The sequence below is a fragment of the Balaenoptera borealis genome (genome assembly GCF_965194805.1).
Source record: "Balaenoptera borealis genome assembly, chromosome: 4".
NCBI classification, from domain to species: domain Eukaryota; kingdom Metazoa; phylum Chordata; class Mammalia; order Artiodactyla; family Balaenopteridae; genus Balaenoptera; species Balaenoptera borealis.
The window spans coordinates 123,263,480-123,284,603 of NC_138861.1; the positions used below are offsets into that span (position 1 = coordinate 123,263,480).

Genomic DNA, 21,124 nt, shown 5'->3' on the forward strand with positions numbered 1-21,124 from the left:
GCCCTAACAAAGAATGCAAAACTGATTCTGATGGGACTAAAAGTGTCTGAGTAATTTAACTGCCTTCCAGAAAAAAGCTCAACATACTTTATAGGAAGGTGACATAATCCAGACTTCCTACAATTTATCACCAACAATGTTCACTAGACATTGAAAAGAAATTACTGGTCATGTGGGAAAGCCGAATGAGACCCATGATCAAGAAAAAATTGCAGTCAATAGAAGGTGTACCTGGGATGACCCAGATATTGCCATCCCACAAAAAAACCTGTAGTGCCTTTTCCCATTTTTAAAGTTAATATTTAATACACCCTTCAAGATTCTATTTAAATGGTAGGAAAATTTCAAGAAGCTTCCCTGAATTCCTCCAACTTGAAATAATTTATTTCTCTTTTGACTTCTCACTGATTTATGCCTCTTCCATGGTACCTAATTATATTATATTATAGTTACCTCCATGCATATTTTATTTTCTTGGTTGAGGTCAGGGATTGTATTTCCTTATCTTTTTAGTCACTAATGTATTTACCCACTAAAGTCATATAGTAAGCACACAAAAATTATTTTTGAATATATGAGTAAAAGATGTATGTGTTCTGTTCTTTTTTCCCATTTTAAAAATACTTACTTTCTGAAATTTTTGTGTTTACTTAGGTACATATGTGTATGAGTGGAAAATCTTTCTCAATGTTATCATGAATCATGAGTTTTCATAGAGTTTTCCAAAAATTAATAGGCTAAAGTGATTAGTCTTCACACCCTTTGTATTAATGGGAAAAGTAATTGCTTATTGTTTTTATCCTAGAACGTTGAATATAAATTTATTTATGTCTGTCTTCTCCACTAGAATGTAAGCTCCTTGAGAATAGAGACTTTGTTTGTATCCCCAGTATTTTCAACAATTTGTGTCACATCGTAAATGCTCAATAAATATTTATTAAATTTCTTACATTGACTGGTATTTGGCCAAACTTTGATAAATATGGTACACATTTTAGCATTTCATGATAATTTATTTTAAACTGGTTAAGTGTATCAAGAAAAGCCTTCAGAGTTTTCAAATAATTTTTCTCAGAAATGATAGTTGCATATAAGTCCTATTAACTAAAATCTATATTTTAACAAAAATTAAGATAAGTAGTCTTTTCCTTTACTTGTTAGTTTCTTTCAAGATGGTTTCAGCTGAAGATTTTATTTGCTATTTATACATCTCATACTGACAGTAATTTTATTCTCCCTTTGATAACAACTCACAAGTTAAAAATAATCAGTTGATGGGGAATTGCTAGTTATATAAAACATGGCAGTGGTTAACGGAATGTTTAGTGTCATCACATTCTCAAGCCAAAATGGACCCTAGAGATTCATCTAATCACTAGAGGTGATGAAAAATTAATTCCAGAAAGTTAAAGAGAGGAGTTCACAGTCAGGATAAATTGATATTTTGGATAATTAATAAAACTTTTTTCAAACAAAAATACACAAGGAAGATTTTTTTTTTTTGCATTCTGAAAATAAACAGATGTTTACATTTAAAAATATAACTAAGATAAATACTCAATATCAAAATGTATTTTTTGGGGAAAATTTTAGCAAGGTAAACAGCTCTAAATAATTTTAATTTTGATATTTTCTTTTTATTTTACAGAAAGGGGAGTTCTGCCTGTTTTCTAACCTCTCACCCTTCCACCCCCCCAAAAAGAAACAAACTAACAATGCTCAAAGAGATAAATCCAGGCTTTGTTCCACAAGATTCTTTCAACCTGGCACTGGCACTACCACTGGCTTGGTCTGATTATAGTTAATCCACTGCCTACAACATGACAAATGTTTTTGGTTCAAGTTGAATGGCAAAGTCTTTTCGAATAGGAAAAGCAGTTGTCAGCTGTCCTTGTTGTGGTACCAACAAGTATCATGTCAGGATAGCCAAACAAAGAAGGGGATGATTCAGAATGCTGACCCCAGTACACTGAACCTTGTTGACTCTGGTAGGTTTTCTGGAAGCCTTGTTAATAGTGATGCAAAAAAAGAAATCAGGGCATAAACCCCACATTATATTTGGTCCTTTTGACTGATAAAGATTTATCAACTAACATATGTCAAGTGGTGTCACAAAAATGTGAACTGCAATTCCTAACTCTCCTGTAAATGACATTTCTCTTCTCCTTAAAATCTCAATTTATGAAGGTTTCCTTAAAATAACAAAACTTCCCAGCTTTTTAAAGCTTGTTAAATAGAAACTATTTCAGTTAACAGTTCCTGAATTCTATGAGTGCTATTTCTCTTGAAGTTCTTGTTCAAAAAGATTAACTTTAAATTCACTTGAACACTATGGCTACTATTAATCATCTCTTTTATGGGAGATATTGACTTTTCTCTTTGGGGTGAGTGATGCATGATGTTACTTCTATAATAGAGTACTACATACAGGCTATTATGCACATTTAGAGATGTATGCTCTACATGGCCTATTTTGATTCTTCTAGGTGCAGCAGAGCCCATAATTCGGCAGAGCTACACTGAATAGAATAGAACAAACACTTATTTCAATTGTATTTTAGATGTCATACTGTAGATTTTTGGGATATCATTATTTTTTAAAGATCTTTCCTTTTTTCCCCATTTTTTGCTGGGTTCCTGATTTTTTTCTTTTTTTTTCCTTTTAAAAAATGACCAATTATTTCTACTTTACAAAATTAATGTGAAAATGAAAGTACACCATGATCCTTTCTTTATTTATTAGTAAAGCATGTCATGATAAAATAGGTTTATGTTTTAATTTATCCTTGAAAAGAACTGAGTTTATGGTCTTTATTTCACATCCCAGCTGTTAGGGAATTACTAAATCCATAGGGAGTTGCATGAGTTCTGTAATTGGCATGAATTATTTGAGTTTAAAGAAACACAATCACCCCACAATATAGTGATACCCAGTGCTGGATAAATCTACATTCTTCAAGGATTCAGGGTTCCAGAGGTCTGTGGGGCTGTGATGTTTTCTTAGTTGAGTGCCATTTTAAATTGATTTCTTTTTTTATAGCCTGTTAGGTGAAAACACATAATTCTTTAGCATCTTGCCTCATGACTATCTAGCCAAGCCATGCTATGAAGGGAGACTACTTAAAAGATGAAATAAACAAATAGGCTTAGGAAATGTTAAACTAATAATATTTAGTGGTTTATAATACATTCACATGCCCTCCATTCTTTCTCACCTCTTCTTCTTCTTTTAAACATCGTACAAAGAGATACAAACATAGTATCCTTGCCAAATAGTTTTCTTTCACATTGGGAGAAAGGAAAAGAACTTCATTTTACCTTGCTGCTCTGGGATTTCCTTTCCTGTTCCCTTAGATGTCTTGAAACTTGGCTCCTCAGTCTTTGAAGTCCCAGATTCTAGAATAAAAATATGTATCCAAGAGTGTGGTGTGGTTTTCCTACTTCAACCTACATGGTAAGACCACCTACAATGAGTTGATAGTCGGGCTTTAGGATATTGTGTGGCCTTCAAGAAATGCATTATGTAATGGATTCATTTTTGTAAATAATTCCCAATTCTATAACTCTGAAGAATTAAGATTACAGCAGGAATTATTGGTATAAATTTCTGTTGGCTCTGAATGTTAGGTGCCTGTCCAAAGGCTGTTTAATTCCTCTAAGAACTCATCTTCATTTTCAGTAGAAAAATCATGTAAAATATAAGAGAAACTGTTCCAAAGAATAACTAAACATCTGTTTTTTTGAGACCTTATCATGTTCCAGGTACTTTTCCTAGGTAATCTCAAGTGCTTTTCACCATAGCCCTGGGAGTTGGTGTTTTTAACTCTGTTTTATAGAGGATATTAATTGAGACTCACAGAGGCAACTTGGCCGATGGCACGCAACTGACTAGTAGCAGAGCCCTGTCTTGAATCAAGGTCTATTGATTCCTAGCTTTTTGTTTTTCCTTCCTCTCCATAGTCCCTTTGTATCCTAGTGACTATGTTGTAGAATATTCCTGTGCTGTTTTCTCTTTCGGCCATGTCCAGTTAACTATTATTCTTTTATTGGCAATAGGGTGACAATATAATTTATTCTTCAAAGATGAACACTTTTTTTTTTTTTTTGGCCACGCACCATGCAGGATCTTAGTTCTTCGACCAGAGATGGACCCGTGTCCCCTGCAGTGGAAGCACGGAGTCTTAACCATTGGACCATCAGGGAAGTTTCCAAAGAAGGATACTTTTGAGAGTGAAAGGGGGTGCTATTAATTATTCTGGGAAAACAAGCTCATCCCAGAATTATCCCAGGCAAGTTAGAATGTATACATGCCCTAATTATAAAAACAAACAAAAAACCCTAAAGCAAGTATAGCTTATTAAGAGGAGTAGCTCTCAAGACAGAAATTACTTCAAACCATGATTCTGCTATTTACTAGCCAAATAATTTTTGTCAAATATCTCACCACTATGCCTCAATTTCCTTTTATATAAAACGGGAATAATATTATTAGTACCTATTTTATAAGGTCATTGATTTAAATGAGGTAATACATGTATAGCACTAAAACAGAATAAACACTTGGTGAGTATTATCTATTATTATACATAGAGAATTTTGAATGCCATCCAAACACTTGTCTGACAATAAATGTAGCTTCATTGGTTCTTAGAATTGAAACATTAGTTTTGGGGAAGTATCACATAATGAGTTCTCAATAAATATTTATTAAATGAATAAATGAATATACTATTCCAGAGAAATAAAATGCACTAGCATCCATTTGTGTTACAAAGATAATTTGTATTTTAAAGAGACATAAAAGAATAGAGATGGGTAGGTAGGTTTTGATGGTGGCAGTGGAGGATGGGAGTTTGGGTAGGAGAAATGTTGTGTGGAGCTTCTGGGGGGGCAGACTCAGATGGGATGTGGGAGTTCTAGACAAGTTCTGTGGGCCAGTAAAACTTCTAGAGTTCAGATGGAAAGAAGGGGTAGAAATGGAAGAGGCCCTTAGACAAATGTCATTTGCACGAAGATTTTATTGGCATTATATGCTAGGAAAAGAGAAATAGCTCTTGCATGGCAGGAAAATTCGGCCCTTGAAATCAGACTGTCTTTATTAACCTTGAATAGTCCCTTGGGCAAGCAGCCTCAGCTGCTTCACTGGAAAGCTAGGGATAATAATATTTCCTTTCTAGAGTTGTTGTAAGGATTAGAACGAAGTATGTGTGTGCATGCAAGTGTGTATGCATGAATATAATGTTTGCTCATAGTAGAAATTCAACAAATGATAGTTTTATAATTTTTAAGGATCATAACAACTACCTTACTCATAGAATTTTGAAGAATTTTGAAGTCAAGTACTTGAAAGCTCTTTGTGTCTGTAAAGTGCTTTACAAAGATGTGGCCCTGCTATGAATGCTGACATTGTTCTAGTTACAATCGCTGGACCTTGGGTGTGCTGTTCTTAGGAAACAGCAGTGTTCCGTATTCACGTGGTCAGAGCAGCAAGGATTCAAGAGTCGAGGTTGTGATTGATGTGTTTGCTAAGGGTGTATTGAGGTTCAACTTTAAAGCATAACTACTTTTTAAATTCCCTTGAAAAAAAATGAGGCTTAAGTAGTTTTGAACTTAATAAAGATCTTTGAAAAACCAGTTTCACTCCACATATTTGGCTACCGAATGCTGCTGCATCAGTGGCCTTTAAGGTGAGAAGAGATAATCTTCTTGCATTTACATGTGCTTTAAGTATCTTATTTATATTTTTTACAAATTATTCATTAAAACAGGTAATATATCCAAAAAATAGTCATTTCAACCACATTTTGGATAAATGTGTAAGGTTTTCTATTTAATTGTTTTTATGTTTCCTTTAGAGCCCATTCTGATATTCTAACTCTAATTTTGTGACTATACCTAGGAATGTGAACTTCAATTTTCTCAGATATAAAATGGAGGTAGTACTACTTTATATGGTCGTTGATTGGGTTAACATGATAAAAGTTATGAGATGCTTAGAAAAGTGCATTATACTTACAAGTGTGAGATATTATTATTGTGAATATGAATAATAAGGCACCTTAAATCTTAACTTGCTATAAGTAACCTCAGGAAATGAGGGTATCATCATAATTACCATTTATCAAACTCTACATTTTGCATACATTCTCCATAATTGTCTTGCAAGATTCTTCTCTTTTTAGAGACAGAGGAAATCTCCACAGAGGTTGAGTTATTTATTCAACATCACACAGACAGGAAATTGTAAAATCAGAATACAAACACAAGCCTGTGTGACCCCAAAGCTTGTGCAGTTTCCACCATGTCATGTTGATTCCTAGTTTCGAAGCTCAGTGATGTCTCAATTCAAGATGTCCTAGTTGACTACTTATAAGCATATATTTTTTAACCTAATTCTTTCATTTCTTGAGCACCTACTATGTGCTAGGCATGTATTAGGCCCCAGTAATACAGAAGTGAATACAACACTGTCCCTGTCTTTGAGAAATTCTGTGGGGTGTCCTTCTTTGTCTCTTGTAATAGTCTTTATTTTAAAGTCTATTTTGTCTGATATGAGAATTGCTACTCCAGCTTTCTTTTGATTTCCATTTGCATGGAATATCTTTTTCCATTCCCTCACTTTCAGTCTGTATGTGTCCCTAGGTCTGAAGTGAGTCTCTTGTAGACAGCATTTATACAGGTCTTGTTTTTGTATCCATTCAGCCAGTCTATGTCTTTTGGTTGGAGCATTTAATCCATTTACATTTAAGGTAATTATCGATATGTATGTTCCTATTACCATTTTCTTAATTGTTTTGGGTTTGTTATTGTAGGTCTTTTCCTCTCTTGTGTTTCCTGCTTAGAGAAGTTCCTTTAGCATTTGTTGTAAAGCTGGTTTGGTGGTGCTGAATTCTCTTAGCTTTTGCTTGTCTGTAAAGGTTTTAATGTCTCCATCGAAACTGAATGAGATCCTTGCTGGGTAGAGTAATCTTGGTTGTAGGTTTTTCCCTTTCATCACTTTAAATATGTCCTGCCACTCCCTTTTGGCTTGCAGAGTTTCTGCTGAAAGATCAGCTGTTAACCTTATGGGGATTCCCTTGTATGTTATTTGTTGCTTTTCCTTTGCTGCTTTTTTTTTTTTTTTTTAAATATTTATTTATTTATTTATTTGCTGCTCATGGGCTTTCTCTAGTTGCGGTGAGCGGGGGCTACTCTTTGTTGTGGTGCGCGGGCCTCTCACTGTGGTGGCCTCTCCCTTTGCAGAGCACAGGCTCTAGGCATGCAGACTTCAGAAGCCGTGGCTTGCGGGCTCTAGAGCACAGGCTCAGCAGCTGTGGCACACGGACGGGCTTAGCTGCTCCGCCGCATGTGGGATCCCCCTGGACCAGGGCTCGAACCCATGTCCCCTGCATTGGCAGGCGGATTCTCAACCACTGCGCCACCAGGGAAGTCCCTCCTTTGCTGCTTTTAATATTTTTTCTTTGTATTTAATTTTTGATAGTTTGATTAATATGTGTCTTGGCATGTTTCTGTTTGGATTTATCCTCTATGGGACTCTCTGCACTTCCTGGACTTGATTATTTCCTTTCCCATATTAGGGAAGTTTTCAACTATAATCTCTTCAAATATTTTCTCACTCCCTTTCTTTTTCTCTTCTTCTTCTGGGACCGCTATAATTCAAATGTTGGTATGTTTAATGTTGTCCCAGAGGTCTCTAAGACTGTCCTCAATTCTTTTCATTCTTTTTTCTTTTTTCTGCTCTGCAGTAGTTATTTCCACTTTTTTATCTTCCAGGTCACTTATCCATTCTTCTGCCTCAGTTATTCTGCTATTGATTCCTTCTAGAGAATTTTTAATTTCATTTATTGTGTTGTTCATCATTGTTTGTTTGCTCTTTAGTTCTTGTAGGTACTTGTTAAACATTTCTTGTATTTTCTCCATTCTATTTCCAAGATTTTGGATCATCTTTACTTTCATTACTCTGAATTCTTTTTCAGGTAGACTGCCTATTTCCTCTTCATTTGTTAGGTCTGGTGGGTTTTTACTTTGCTCCTTCATCTGCTGTGTATTTCTCTGTCTTCTCATTTTGCTTAACTTACTGTGTTTGGGGTCTCCTTTTCGCAGGCTGCAGGTTCGTAGTTCGTGTTGTTTTTGGTGTCTGCCCCCAGTAGCTAAGGTTGGTTCAGTGGGTTGTGTAGGTTTCCTGGTGGAGGGGACTGGTGCCTGTGGTCTGGTGGTGGGGCTGGGTCTTGTCTTTCTGGTGGGCAGGACCGCATCTGGTGGTGTGTTTTGGGGTGTCTGTGACCTTATTATGATTTTAGGCAGCCTCTCTGCTAATGGGTGGGGTTATGTTCCTGTCTTGCTAGTTGTTTGGCATAAGGTGTCCAGCACTGTAACTTGCTGGTCGTTGAGTGGAGCTGGGTCTTGGCCTTGAGATGGAGATCTCTGGGAGAGGTTTCGCCGTTTGAAATTACATGGAGCCGGGAGGTCTCTGGTGGACCAATGTCCTGAACTTGGCTCTCCCACCTCAGAGGCACAGGCCTGACACTGGTTGGAGCACCAAGACCCTGTCAGCCACACGGCTCAGAAGATAAGGGAGAAAAAAAATAAATAAAGAAAGAAAAATAAATAAAGTTATTAAAATAAAAAATAATTATTAAAAATAAAAAAATTATAAAAGTTAAAAAAAAAGAAAGAAAGAAAGAAGAGAGCAACCAAACCAAAAAACAAATCCACCAATGACAACAAGTGCTAAAAACTATACTGAAAAAAAAAACCAAAACAACAACGGACAGACAGAACCCTAGGACAAATGGTAAAAGCAAAGCTATACAGACAAATTTATTTACAACAGCCAGGACATGGAAGTAACCTAAGTGTCCATTGACAGATGAATGGATAAAGAAGATGTGGCACATATATACAATGGGATATTACTCAGCCATAAAAAGAAATGAAATTGAGTTGATTGTAGTGAGATGGATGGACCTAGAGTCTGTCATACAGAGTGAAGTAAGTCAGCAAGAGAAAAACAAATACTGTATGCTAACACCTGTATATGGAATCTAAAAAAAAAAAAACGGTTCTGAAGAACCTAGGGGCAGGACAGGAATAAAGACGCAGACGTAGAGAATGGACTTGAGGACATGGGGAGGGGGAAGGGTAAGCTGGGAAGAAGTGAGAGAATGGCATGGACTTATATATACTACCAAATGTAAAATAGATAGCTAGTGGGAAGCAGCCACATAGCACAGGGAGATCAGCTCGGTGCGTTGTGATCACCTAGATGGGTGGGATAGGGAGGATGGGAGGGAGACACAAGAGGGAGGAGATATGGGGATGTATGTATATGTATAACTGATTTACTTTGTTATAAAGCAGAAACTAACACAGCATTGTAAAGCAATTATACTCCAATAAAGATGTTAAAAAGGAAAAAAAAGAAATTCTATGGGCAAGGAGGACTCCATGCATTTGTATAGATGGCATCCACTAGTCTTTTCAGGGAGATTGATGTTATTGACTGACATAAAATTTTTTGGACTACTTATTTTCTCTGGGTGTGCTATAGAATGTTCCACAATTGCCTAAGAGTTAGATGTAGAAAACACAGTAAAATACAAATACTCAAACTCCCTGTCATTCCTCGTTGGAAGCATGATGTTCTCTTGGATTCAGTTACTGCCCCAATTTTTCCACAATCCCTTGGCTATTCCAGCATGACTTCACAGGAGTGGAAACAAGAGGGGAGTCTGGTGTACTCATGATTTAGCTGTGGTTTTTTTGAGTCACATCAATGAAACATGCTTTAGAACAGCTGAGCTCATAGATATGTTGAGACTGCATGGGTTGAATGCCAAGTTTGGTATACAATATTTCTTTTTTCCCCTCAATTTTCATGACTAACAAGTGATAAAATTTCAGCAATTCACTAAATGCCTGGCAGGGTTAATGTACCAATTATACCACTGGTGACATCAGGATGCTGGTGCATTAGACACATTTTGTGCAGTAGTTTTATAAGGCCGCTTCCGATGGAGACGCTTAGAAATGAAGCATCAATATACTGGTAAATGACCTAGGGGTAATTTAGTTATCCTGAGCATTCTTAAACATATTTTCCTAATGGAAATTTTTATTGTGATAAGCATTGAACCACTTAGTATCATTACTATCATATTCCATTTGTCTGAGTAAAAATACAGATGGCATTAAAAACAGGCGTAATGCCTAATTAGCCTAATGCCACAATGGATGACATCAATACAGTACTTAGGGAGAACTCGTTACAGTCGCCATAAAGCCAGTGAATCTTCTCTTTCCCAGACTTGAGGAGGTAAGCCTATTTTCTTTTCCTTTTTTTTTTTTCTAGTTCAACAATTTTAATTTTACAGATGAGAGTGATGAAAAAAGGCTGTCATATGTTTAACATTACAAAGTTATTTAATAGCAGAACCAAATCTAAATGTAAGCCTATTTTCAGTTTAAAAGAAAAAAAAAATCATTCAAAGCAGGACTTGCGAAAGGAATTTTCATTCATAGTGAAGATCAGGATTACTTTCCCCACCAATTTTATGACCTTTTAGGTGAAGAATGCCATCAACTTCTCCCCAGAGTGACAGAAAGTTATCATTGTCTATTCTTCAGGGGAATTAAATAGATTTTTAAAATGCTCCAGTGAGGTCACAGTTATACTTTTATGCTCATAGAGCACCAGGGCTTGCAGATGCTGGCACTTCTGTGTTTTTCAGACAAGTGATAAGAACCCAAAGGAACACTTTTAATTCATAAGCAACTGCATTGTATAGTTCAGTTACTTTGAAATTCTGCCTAACACCCCCTCCCCGACCCATGTGTCCCCAAACTAAAGAGAGATGCAAGACTCTAATGTTAAAAAAATGCCAACAATAACAACAAAAACAACAACAAACCAGGCAAGACATCCAGTCAAGTCTATCTTCCTAAGTATTCATGAATTCCAAAATCAAAATATGAACAAAAGCGGTTGAAAAAGTTTTCTTGGTTGGCAGTAATTTCAGGGGCAAGCTGGAGAACTTTTGGACTCACGGTATGCATCAAAGTGAAAGCATTCAAACCGTCTGTGTTTCGATGTTGGCCCATTGTGGCCTCTGGGCTGCCTCTAATTGTGTTGTATTTGTGAGTCAGACTCTTGCTTTTGTCTTAGCAAGCTGCACAATGGAGGCATTTGTTCTCAGTCTCCTGTCACCACACTGCTTCTGTTCCAGGCCACTGTGCCCAAACTCTAACGGAGAAAAAGGAACCCACTTTAGAATGCTTTGAAGGGTCAGTGGGATTGCTGGACTTGGAGTAAAGCACTGACTTAATTTATATCCATTGGTTATTTTGAGAGCTTAGCTGTGTGTGTGTTGTTTCCCAGCCACAGGGGAGGAGCTACAGTATACTTGCAAAAATTATTTCTTTTGCCATGGGTGATATAGGCTATGGTTTGAAAAAGTTCTGTTTATTCACCAGGGTCGTATTCTCAAGTGCAAGGATGAACTTCTCCTGCATTCCATTTGTTGTTAAGCCCTTTGCTTTGTCTAAGTAAGTGACGATTCTGAGAGGTAAATCTGTGCATTGGAAAGTTCAAACCATTTTCACCAGAACAAAATAAAGAGGGGGAGAGAAAAAGATTGAGGAACACAGCATAAAACTTAGCTTACTGAAATCTCTCTATCCTTGCAGAAAGGATAAATGAATGTCTGGGTGCTGGTAACCCTTTTCTCGGGGTAGAGAAAGGCAGCCATTGAGTTCTCATTTAGGGCATCTCAGATGCTGAGAAAGGGGTTAAAGAGCTTTTGGCCAAGGTTTTTATTGCTGCTATGGGGCTGGTTTGGACAAACACTATGAATGCTGGGCTCACACTGGCGGCTTTGTCAGGTTGTCACTTCTGTTGTCACCAACCTGAGACCTTATTAGGGGCTTCTGTCTGTATTTGACCTTGGAATCATGGCCATGGCCACTTCCCTGCTCTAAGGACAGCTCCTTCCACTGAGTCATTACTGACTTTATAGTCAAACTGTCCTTTAGAGGAGAACAAACCACTTAACTCCAGGTGTGAGGTTGCTGAGCACATTAACTGTTTACAGACATGTCAGTGCAAGTGCAGCCTCTTGTATCCTAGGTGAAGATCATTCCTTAGTCACGAATTCCTTTTTTCAATTTCCCTTCTCCAGGGCACTCTCCCACTGGTTCTTTTCCAGCTGGTGATCTGACAAGGCTTCTTTCTCTTACAGCCAAGGCTAGAGTCCCCTCTCTCCTTGAGCTTCTCTGATAACTGGTAACTGAGGAAGTGGACAGTTCTTTAGGGATCTGGCAATGGGTACTCAGGGTTTCACTCAAGCAGAACAAAAACTGTATCTGCCTCCAAAAACCTTGTATGGCTATGGCTTCTGGACCCCATGACAGAAGTTTCTCCCCTCTCCTGGATTTTTCCCTTGAGCTTCAAGTTCGTTGACTTAGTCTACCAACCCTCTCTTTCTTTGTCCAGTGCCTCTTATTTGTGTCTTCGTCCTTGCTACTGTTTCATTTCCATTCTCCATTATAGGAATTCAAATGGAAAAAATCTCCTGTCTCAAGCAAAAATCATTTGCATACATGATGATAAAGAAAAGAGGTTGATGTTCTCTAACCTCTTAGAATCAGGGTCTTTATTTTTCATGTTTCAGAAAAGTATTGAGAGGATTGCTTATCAGAAATTAGTTGGCCGTTAAAATTCCCTCATCTGTGAAAATGAAGGGATTGGAGCAAAGGCTCTCTTAAGGGTCTTTCTCGCGCTGAAATTTCCATGCACTGGTGATGCTCTGTCTCCTTGTGGGAGAGGGCAGATGGATGCTCAGCTTTCATATTACTCATCTTTTTGATCAATGGGTTGAACATCTGTTTGGGATTTCTGATACCACTGCACTGCAATTCCCATTGCTCACCCTTTCAGCTGGCAGCAACAGAATGCCTCTCCAGAAGGCATCAGGCCTCTTTTCTCTGGAAGAGCTTTTTATTCTTATTATTTCCAAGAATATTATAAGAGCTAGTTTCCTTCATATTTCCTTTCTGAGACTGGGAAATCTATTTTGGGGTAATGGAGAAAAAACATATATTTGTCTCAAGTAGCTTAAAAGAACAGAGATTTAATATCTAGTCATGGTATTAATTTATAAAATGAAATATAAATTTAAAAGGTAAAATTATATTTTGATTTATTTCTTCAAGGGAGAAGCGAACCTTTTAAAAAATTAATAGAATTTATTTTTTTAAATTAATTAATTAGTTTGTTTTTTATTTTTGGCTGTATTGGGTCTTTGTTGCTGTGCGTGGGCTTTCTCTAGTTGTCACCAGCGGGGGCTACTCTTCGTTGTGGTGCGCGGGCTTCTCATTGTCTGTCGTGGCTTCTCTTCTTGCAGAGCACGGGCTCTAGGCGCACGGGCTTCAGTAGTTGTGGCACGCGGGCTCAGTAGTTGTGGCTCGCGGGCTCTAGAGCGCAGGCTCAGTAGTTGTAGTGCACAGGCTTAGTTGCTCCGCGGCATGTGGGATCTTCCTGAACCAGGGCTCGAACCTGTGTCTCCTGCATTGGCAGGTGGATTCTTAACCACTGCGCTACCAGGGAAGCCCCAGAGTATTTTTTAGAGTAGTTTTATGTGTACAGAAAAATTGAGCTGATAGTACAGGGAATTCCTGTATTACCCATCACCCACCCCCCATTTCACCTATTGTTAACATCTTACAACAGTGTGGTGCATTTGTTACAATTAATAAGAAATTATTACGAATTATAGTTATTAGTTATATTATTATTAGTTAAAGTCCAGTTTATTGAGATCTCCTTAGTTTAACCTAATGCTCCTTTTCTGTTCCAAGATCCCATCCAGGATGCCACATTATATATTGTCATGCCTCCTAAGGCTCCTCTTGGCTGTGACAGTTCTTAGGCTTTCGTTGTTCTTGATGACCTTGATAGTGTTGAGGCTATCGATTAGGTATACTGGAGGATACCCCTCTACTGAAATTTGTCTGATGGTTTTCTCATGATTAGATTGGGTTATATGTTTTTGAGAGGAAGATCACGGAATAAAGTGCTGTTCTCATCACATCTGATCAAGGGTAATACCTTCAATATGACTTATCACTGTTGATATGAATCTTGGTTGCCTGACTGAAATAGTGTTTGTCAGATTTCTCCAAGGAAGCCAACTAGTTTTAAACCTGTGTTGACTATTTCTTCAAATAAGAGTTCTAGATTTGGAAATTAATTTGGAAAATAGCATGAGGAAAGGGCCTTCAGCATAATGGAAACAAATGGAATAGTCATTTACCGAGACCACTCTCCAAGAGAGATAAATTTTGTGTGTGTGTAGTTGACACACCAGGAGATAAAAAGGGAGGAAACAGAAGATGATCTTTTTCTCTGGGAAGTGTCAGCCCCAGGAAGGAATCACTGCCCTGTTGATCGTGACCGTAGACTCAAATATTTCATTCTGGTCTGAGAGCCATTTAAAGAAGCTACCATCCAGGGGGTACTCTCAGCATTTTGGAACACCTTGCTCAGGGAAGGAAGGAAAAGGCATTTCCTAACCCTCGTCTGCATCTTTCTAGCCTGACTCTATCCAGGTTGATGGGATTGTGAAGCTTTTCCTGTGGGCTCAGGCTTGTTATTCTTATTTAAAATTGAGTGAAAGAAGTATTATGAAGAATAATTCAGGTATGTAGTTACTTAAATATCCCATCACATATGTTAATATTAGTGAAAGTTTGGAAAATAACTTCCTTAACAGAATACAGATGTGACCTTATCATTAGATATACTTTGTAGCATTTGAATTCTAAATACCACATATGTGAGTTTAGCAAAAGGAGTTCCCTTTAAATAAAACCCATTGTATAGATTAATGTGTATTTACATAATTTTTAGTGTTGTCCAAAATGATTTTTATACTAGTTATTTATATATTTCTCCATAAACTTTTTTCTCCTTTTGTCAATGAGTATTTACATTATTATTGCTTTGTGCATGCATGTATTGTACAACTTCCTTTTTCCTCCTCTGGCCCACATATACCAACACCATTTTCTTAGCCATTAGCACAGATGACAGGATCAAAAACATGATTTTCTTTACAGAATTGGGTACAAAGTAGGCACCTAATAGAGGTAGCTATTGTATTAATATTAAAAGTAAATTATAAGTAATGTGAGAATTCTACTACTTTCTTAACATTTCTTGGATCCATCCCTTCTTTAGTGCTGCTGCTTCAGTTCTCATCCACATTTTCTCTGCTTTTCTTCAATCTGTTAAGTACCCTGCAGCCAGAGCTTGCCTTCTCAATATTAAATTTAATTATGTCCTTTATGCCTCCACTGTAACTTGTTCATATCTGCACATCACAATGACTTTGGATTGCCATCACTAGTTTTTTGTCCTGCCTCCCCTACATGATGATGAGATCTCTGAGGGCAGGGACAGTGTCTCATTCACTTTGAATAACCCCCAGTACATTGTAGACTCAGTAACCATGTGCTGAATGAATGAGTGAATGAATGAGTATATTTGGAGGATATCTAGTGGACATCTTCATGCATAGACTAAAATACTGGCACCTGTTTTTGTTTTATTGCCCACCCTTCATGAGTCTCTTAAGAAAATCTTTGATGAACATTTTTTTTTTTAACAGTTTCAAACATGGACCAAAGTAAGGAGAATACTATAATGAATCTCCATGTATCCAATCAGCTTAAAAAATCAGCACCATTTTGCTAATTTTGTTTCACCTTATCTCCCATCCTACATTTTTTTGGTTTCATTTGGCTGGAGTATTTGAAAGAGAACACCAAACATTGTGTCATTTTTTAAAAAATAAATTTATTTATTTTGTTTATTTATTTTTGACTGCATTGGGTCTTGGGTCTTTGTTGCTGTGCGCAGGCTTTCTCTAGTTGCAGCGAGCGGGGGCTACTCTTCATTGTGGTGCGCGGGCTTCTCATTGCGGTGGCTTCTCTTGTTGCCGAGCACAGGCTCTAGGCACGCAGGCTTCAGTAGTTGTGGCTCGTAGGCTCTAGAGCGCAGGCTCAGTAGTTGTGGCACATGGGCTTAGTCGCTCCATGATATGTGGGATCTTCCCGGACCAGGGCTCGAACCCGTGTCCCCTGCCTTGGCAGGCAGATTCTTAACCATTGCGCCACCAGGGAAGCCCCACTGTGTCATTTTACTTGTAAATATTTCATTATGCCTCTACCTAGTAAGTTCCGTTTTTTCCCACCATGCCATTATCACACCTCATTCATATAACTTAATACCAAATGTCTAATTTTCATATTTCCCTGATTGTCTCAAACCTGTTTTTTTTTTTTTTTTACAGTTGATTTGTTCAAATCAGAACCCAGACAAGACCTGTACATTGCATTCGGTTATAGTGAGGGCTTGTTTAATCTTCACTTATAGGGGAGTGTGATTTATGTCAAAGATGGGTAAATGATGGTCTGCATAAAAAGTTTATTTCTGCTTCACTTTTTCTCTGTTCTACTTAAACATTTAATAACATTAGGCCTAGAATTAGCCATTTTCATGATCGAGCATTTTGGTTCACGTGTTCATTCATTCAATAAGTACTTACTGAGTGCCTACTCAGTGTTAAGCACTGTTCTAGGCACAGAGTTTCAACAATTAAAACAGCATCAGCAATCCCTACCTCATGGAGCTTGCATTCTGGTGGCTGGAGCCTCTGCAGGTTATAGCACTAGATTTGACCTGGAAGGGAGGAAAGGAAGTTCAGCAGTAAGTCCAGAAGATTTAACTGATGCAGATTTGGCATTTAGGAGCTAAGATATTATTAAGCCTTGAAGTGTTTCGCAGTTGTCAGGTCCTTATTAGAGCATTACTTCCATTACAGTTATTTCTCTCTAACCCCTATCCAAGCTGCCTGCCTACTCACTAGATGAATCTTCTTAAAACTCTGTTTTGATCATGTCATTTCCTTACTGGAAAATCTAAAGTATGACTCATACTCTGTCAATAAAGGTCAAACTGCCTAGCTTGACACTTAAGACCTTGAAGTCTGACCTTAACTTATGTTTTCAATTTTATCTTTGTGTTTTGTTAACTCTACTGCAGCCAGACTGGTCTTTTGAACTTACCTTGAGTATCTGCTCTGTATCTTTACATTAGGCCAATAGTAATGCATCTTACATTCTTCTTTGGGTCATTCTCTTCCCTTCCCTCTCCTTCCCTCCAATTTCTTTTCCTATTCTCTCTTTTTTTTTTCAATTTATTTATTTTTATTTATTTTTGGCTGCATTGGGTCCTCGTTGCTGCGTGCAGGCTTTCTCTAGTTGCGGTGAACAGGGGCTACTCTTTGTTGTGGTGCACAGGCTTCTCATTGTGGTGGCTTCTCTTGTTGTGGAGCATGGGCTCTAGGTGCGCAGGCTCAGTAGTTGTGGCACACGGGCTCAGTAGTTGTGACTCGCGGGCTCTAGAGCACAGGCTCAATAGTTGTGGCACACGGGCTTAGTTGCTCCACAGCATGTGGGATCTTCCCAGACCAGGGCTGGAACCCGTGTCCCCTACATTGGCATGTGGATTCTTAATCACTGTGCCACCAGGGAAGCCCCGTATTCTCTCTTCTTATCTATTTCAAAGCTCAGCACGAGTTTCATCACCTCAGTTAAGATTACACACCACCAAGCCATTTAATGCCCAGTCCACCAATGTGCCACTTAGTTTACCTTGCCTTCATTTATACAACCAGCTGTGGCTAAGACCTAGACTTTACAAACCAGAAAGACCTGGATTTGATTTTCAATCCAATCACTTATTAGTAAAAGGGTCTTGCGGCAAGTCCCTTTATTTCTCAGAGTCTCACTTTCCTTGTCTTAGAATATAAATACAGGATGATTTTCATGGGGCTGTTCTTTCTTTTTTTAATATTTACTTATTTGGTTGCACCGAGTCTAAGTTGCGGCAGACAGGTTCCTTCATTGTGGCTTGTGGGCTCCTTAGTTGAAGCTCGCCAGCTCCTTAGTTGTGGCATGTGAACTCCCAGTTGTGGCATGTATGTGGGATCTAGTTCCCTGACCAGGAATCGAACCCAGGCCCCCAGCACTGGGAGCATGGAGTCCTATCCAGTGCGCCACCAGAGAAGTCCCATGGGGCTGTTTTGAAGAGTAATTGAGATAATGTGTGTAAAGTAGTCAGTGCAATTTTTGGTACTTGGAAGCATTCTATAAGTGATAGTTTATTATTATTAATTATTTTATGTTGTTTAATTACATCATCTCCAACTTGACTGAAAGGGCTTTAAATAATTCCTTGTACACTGTTGATACTGCGTGTCATTTTGTGGGCCGTCATTTTTTTTAGGTTTCTGACCTACCACTTTTAGCCCCTGGGGCTCCTACATAGTCATCTAAATATTGATCCACTTGTCCAGATATTGTTTTTAGTAGTCAGTTGTGACTGGACAGCTATAAGGTATGAACAGAAACATACATTGTGAAAAAAGACTAGAATATGAAGGGAAAGCAACTGTAGCTATTATTCCTATATAAGGAGTTAAAATTAGGCCAAATTATTAAATTAGTGAATCTTTGTCTCTATATGGGGTTTTCTATTAAGTTTAAGCAGGAAAGAGAGATGTTGAGAAACTAATGCTGAGAGATTCTGTCTTGTTAATATTTTATTTGTTGCAAATGGTTTTCCGAGTTGTTTCCTTGCCAACCTCAAAGCAAAACACTCTGACTTGAAAGAAGAAAAATCAGAGGTGTGTTATATTTCACCACAGGAAGCTATTCACAGTCAGAGGCAAGGAGAATCCAGTTGAATTGTGGATTTGAAGGAGGCCAAAAAAGTGCATTTTAAACCAAGCTAAGCACAAGACACTGCCTCATTAAGAGAGGAGAGTTACAGGCTCACAGTGAAGAGGAGATCACGTAAATTGCTCTCAATTCTCTTGGAGAAGAATAAACGCGTATGCAAATGCCCAGGTCCTGGTTTTCAGTTTCAAAAGGAAATAATGTGTGTTCTGTCAGTGGAGCTCAAACTATTCAAAGGCTCGACAGAACAGCCCAATGGGAGCTGGATGCAAGGACTTCACGTAGTAGCTCTGTGTCAGTGGCAGTCTCTTGAAATTGGGACTAAAATTAAAAGTAGTTGAGTGCAACCAGTTCTAAGTGTCAGATGAAACACTTTGCTCAGCGTGTGGTGTACAACACTGATTTTCCTGTTGTGTTCCGCATTGTTGCGTGAGATGTTGAATCAGGTCCCTGTTGAGTGCATTCACGAATATAAGAGCTGGAAGGCAACTCCATCCATAATTACTGTTCTGAGATGTTATTGCCTATTTGCCTTGAACTTTAATTGGACAAGGTATTTGTGAACTTGCTTTATTCTTTTGACACCTGGAGGCGATGTTTTTCTTCTTTCAATTTGATTGGCCTTTTCCATGGAAACATCTTATGAATGCTTAAACGTTGTACTTTCTAAATTGGTGCTAAGGCACAGAGAGGATTGTTCACCAGAGACAAAGTGGACTAGGGGAAGACTTGTTCTAAATGGTATTATGCAAACCATGTGATCTCTATGGTTACATATGTGATTCTAAAGGAATTTGAAACAACGGTTCTGATTTAAGTGTCTGAATACCTCTCTGATTTTGGTAGCTCCTAATAAGATTATGTGAGTGTGGACACTGCATCTGTTGAAACTTTAATCTTTTAATCTAGACATAGGGTAGGTCAAATAGATAAGGGCAGGGAAAGAGAAATGGTAAGCATTTGATAATGTGTGTACCAGAGAGGTCTCTTTTTGGGACTTCAAAGAGCCTCCTGGGAAAGTGAAGAGTGACAATGCCTTGGCTCAATAGTGGCTCTAGAATAGTCCCATAATAAGAGAATGCAAATAGGACAAAGGATCCAGGAAATTGCTTCACATAGGGCAGTGGTCTTCAAACTTTCACTTGTATCAGAATCACTTGGAAGGCTTTCTAAAACGCATATTATTGGGCCCATTTCCTGAACTTCTAATTCAGAAGGTCTGGTGTAGGGCCCAAGATTCTGCATCTCTAATAGGTTTCTAGGTGATGCTGATATACTGCTGGTCCTGGGATCTCTGAAATAAAGCAATGATTCTTGCCTTGTTCTCTCAAACTTTAATATGCAGAAGGATCACCTTGCAGAGGTTGTAAAAAGTGTAAAGTCAAAAAATTATACTGGAGTGAGGCTCAAGACTGTGATTTAAAAAAAAAAGCACCCTTAGTGATTGGTCTGTTGTAATTGGCCCAGGGACACTGATCTAGGGGCTCCAAGCCACTGGGATATCACTAACTCTTTAGTCCTTGGGTCCTTCATATTTTCATAACTATTTATAACTTGACTGTCAGTTAAAGACTGTTAGAGTTCTAATATGCCTTGAAGAGTAAGAGAAAATAAAATGGAAACATTACAATATTTGTTTTACAATTTTTTTTGTTTTTGTTTTATAATATTTTAATGGCCTAATGATATCATAGGCCAAATCACATCTAATGAAAATATGATATATTGTGATAAAATATGATGAGCATTTAGCAAAACCTGATATAATATAACAAGACTTTGGCATGAAAAAGTTGCTAATCTCCTGATATCAAGTAAAAGGTAAATAAATCAAATCTTTTAAAGGAGGCAGCAAGATATAATGAAAAAGAAGACTAAAAGAAAAAAGAAAAAAAAAAGATGACTTTGGAGATGGACAGTTCCAGGCTTCAGCACTTAGAGCCTAGGCACATTACTTAACCTTTTTTCATCTGTGAAAGGGATTTAGTAATTCCTGTCTTACATGTCATGAAGAATAAATAGATAACATAAACAGAGAGACATATTGTGTTTAATAAATGGTAGTTATAGAAGGAAGAAGAAAAAATAGGACACAGGCACTTCTCATCTCTTAGTTTTTTTCATTGCAATTTAACTGAGACAAGAGATGCCTGTCCAGCTTAAAATTCCTTGAACAGCAGTTTCAACCAATGCTTTTGTATGAATTTGAGACTGACTCTGAAAGTGGACATCATCCCTCAAGCTTCTTTCATGTAAGAATTATGAGTGTAACCCTTGAAGATATAAATTAAAACTAAAAATTTTAGACTGATTTTGGATATTGTAT

General features: G+C 37.8%; 1 protein-coding gene and 1 long non-coding RNA gene across 3 annotated transcripts in view; both read left to right on the plus strand.

Annotated features, from left to right (window-relative positions):
• ANK2 (ankyrin 2) overlaps positions 1–21,124 on the plus strand; it is a 688,006-nt gene that overhangs the window by 167,546 nt on the left and 499,336 nt on the right. The gene's annotated exons all lie outside the window — the stretch shown is intronic.
• On the plus strand, positions 8,234–20,919 carry LOC309627621. Its single transcript, XR_014243863.1, has 2 exons — positions 8,234–17,412; positions 17,471–20,919. It is a non-coding gene; the product is annotated as an uncharacterized lncRNA (long non-coding RNA).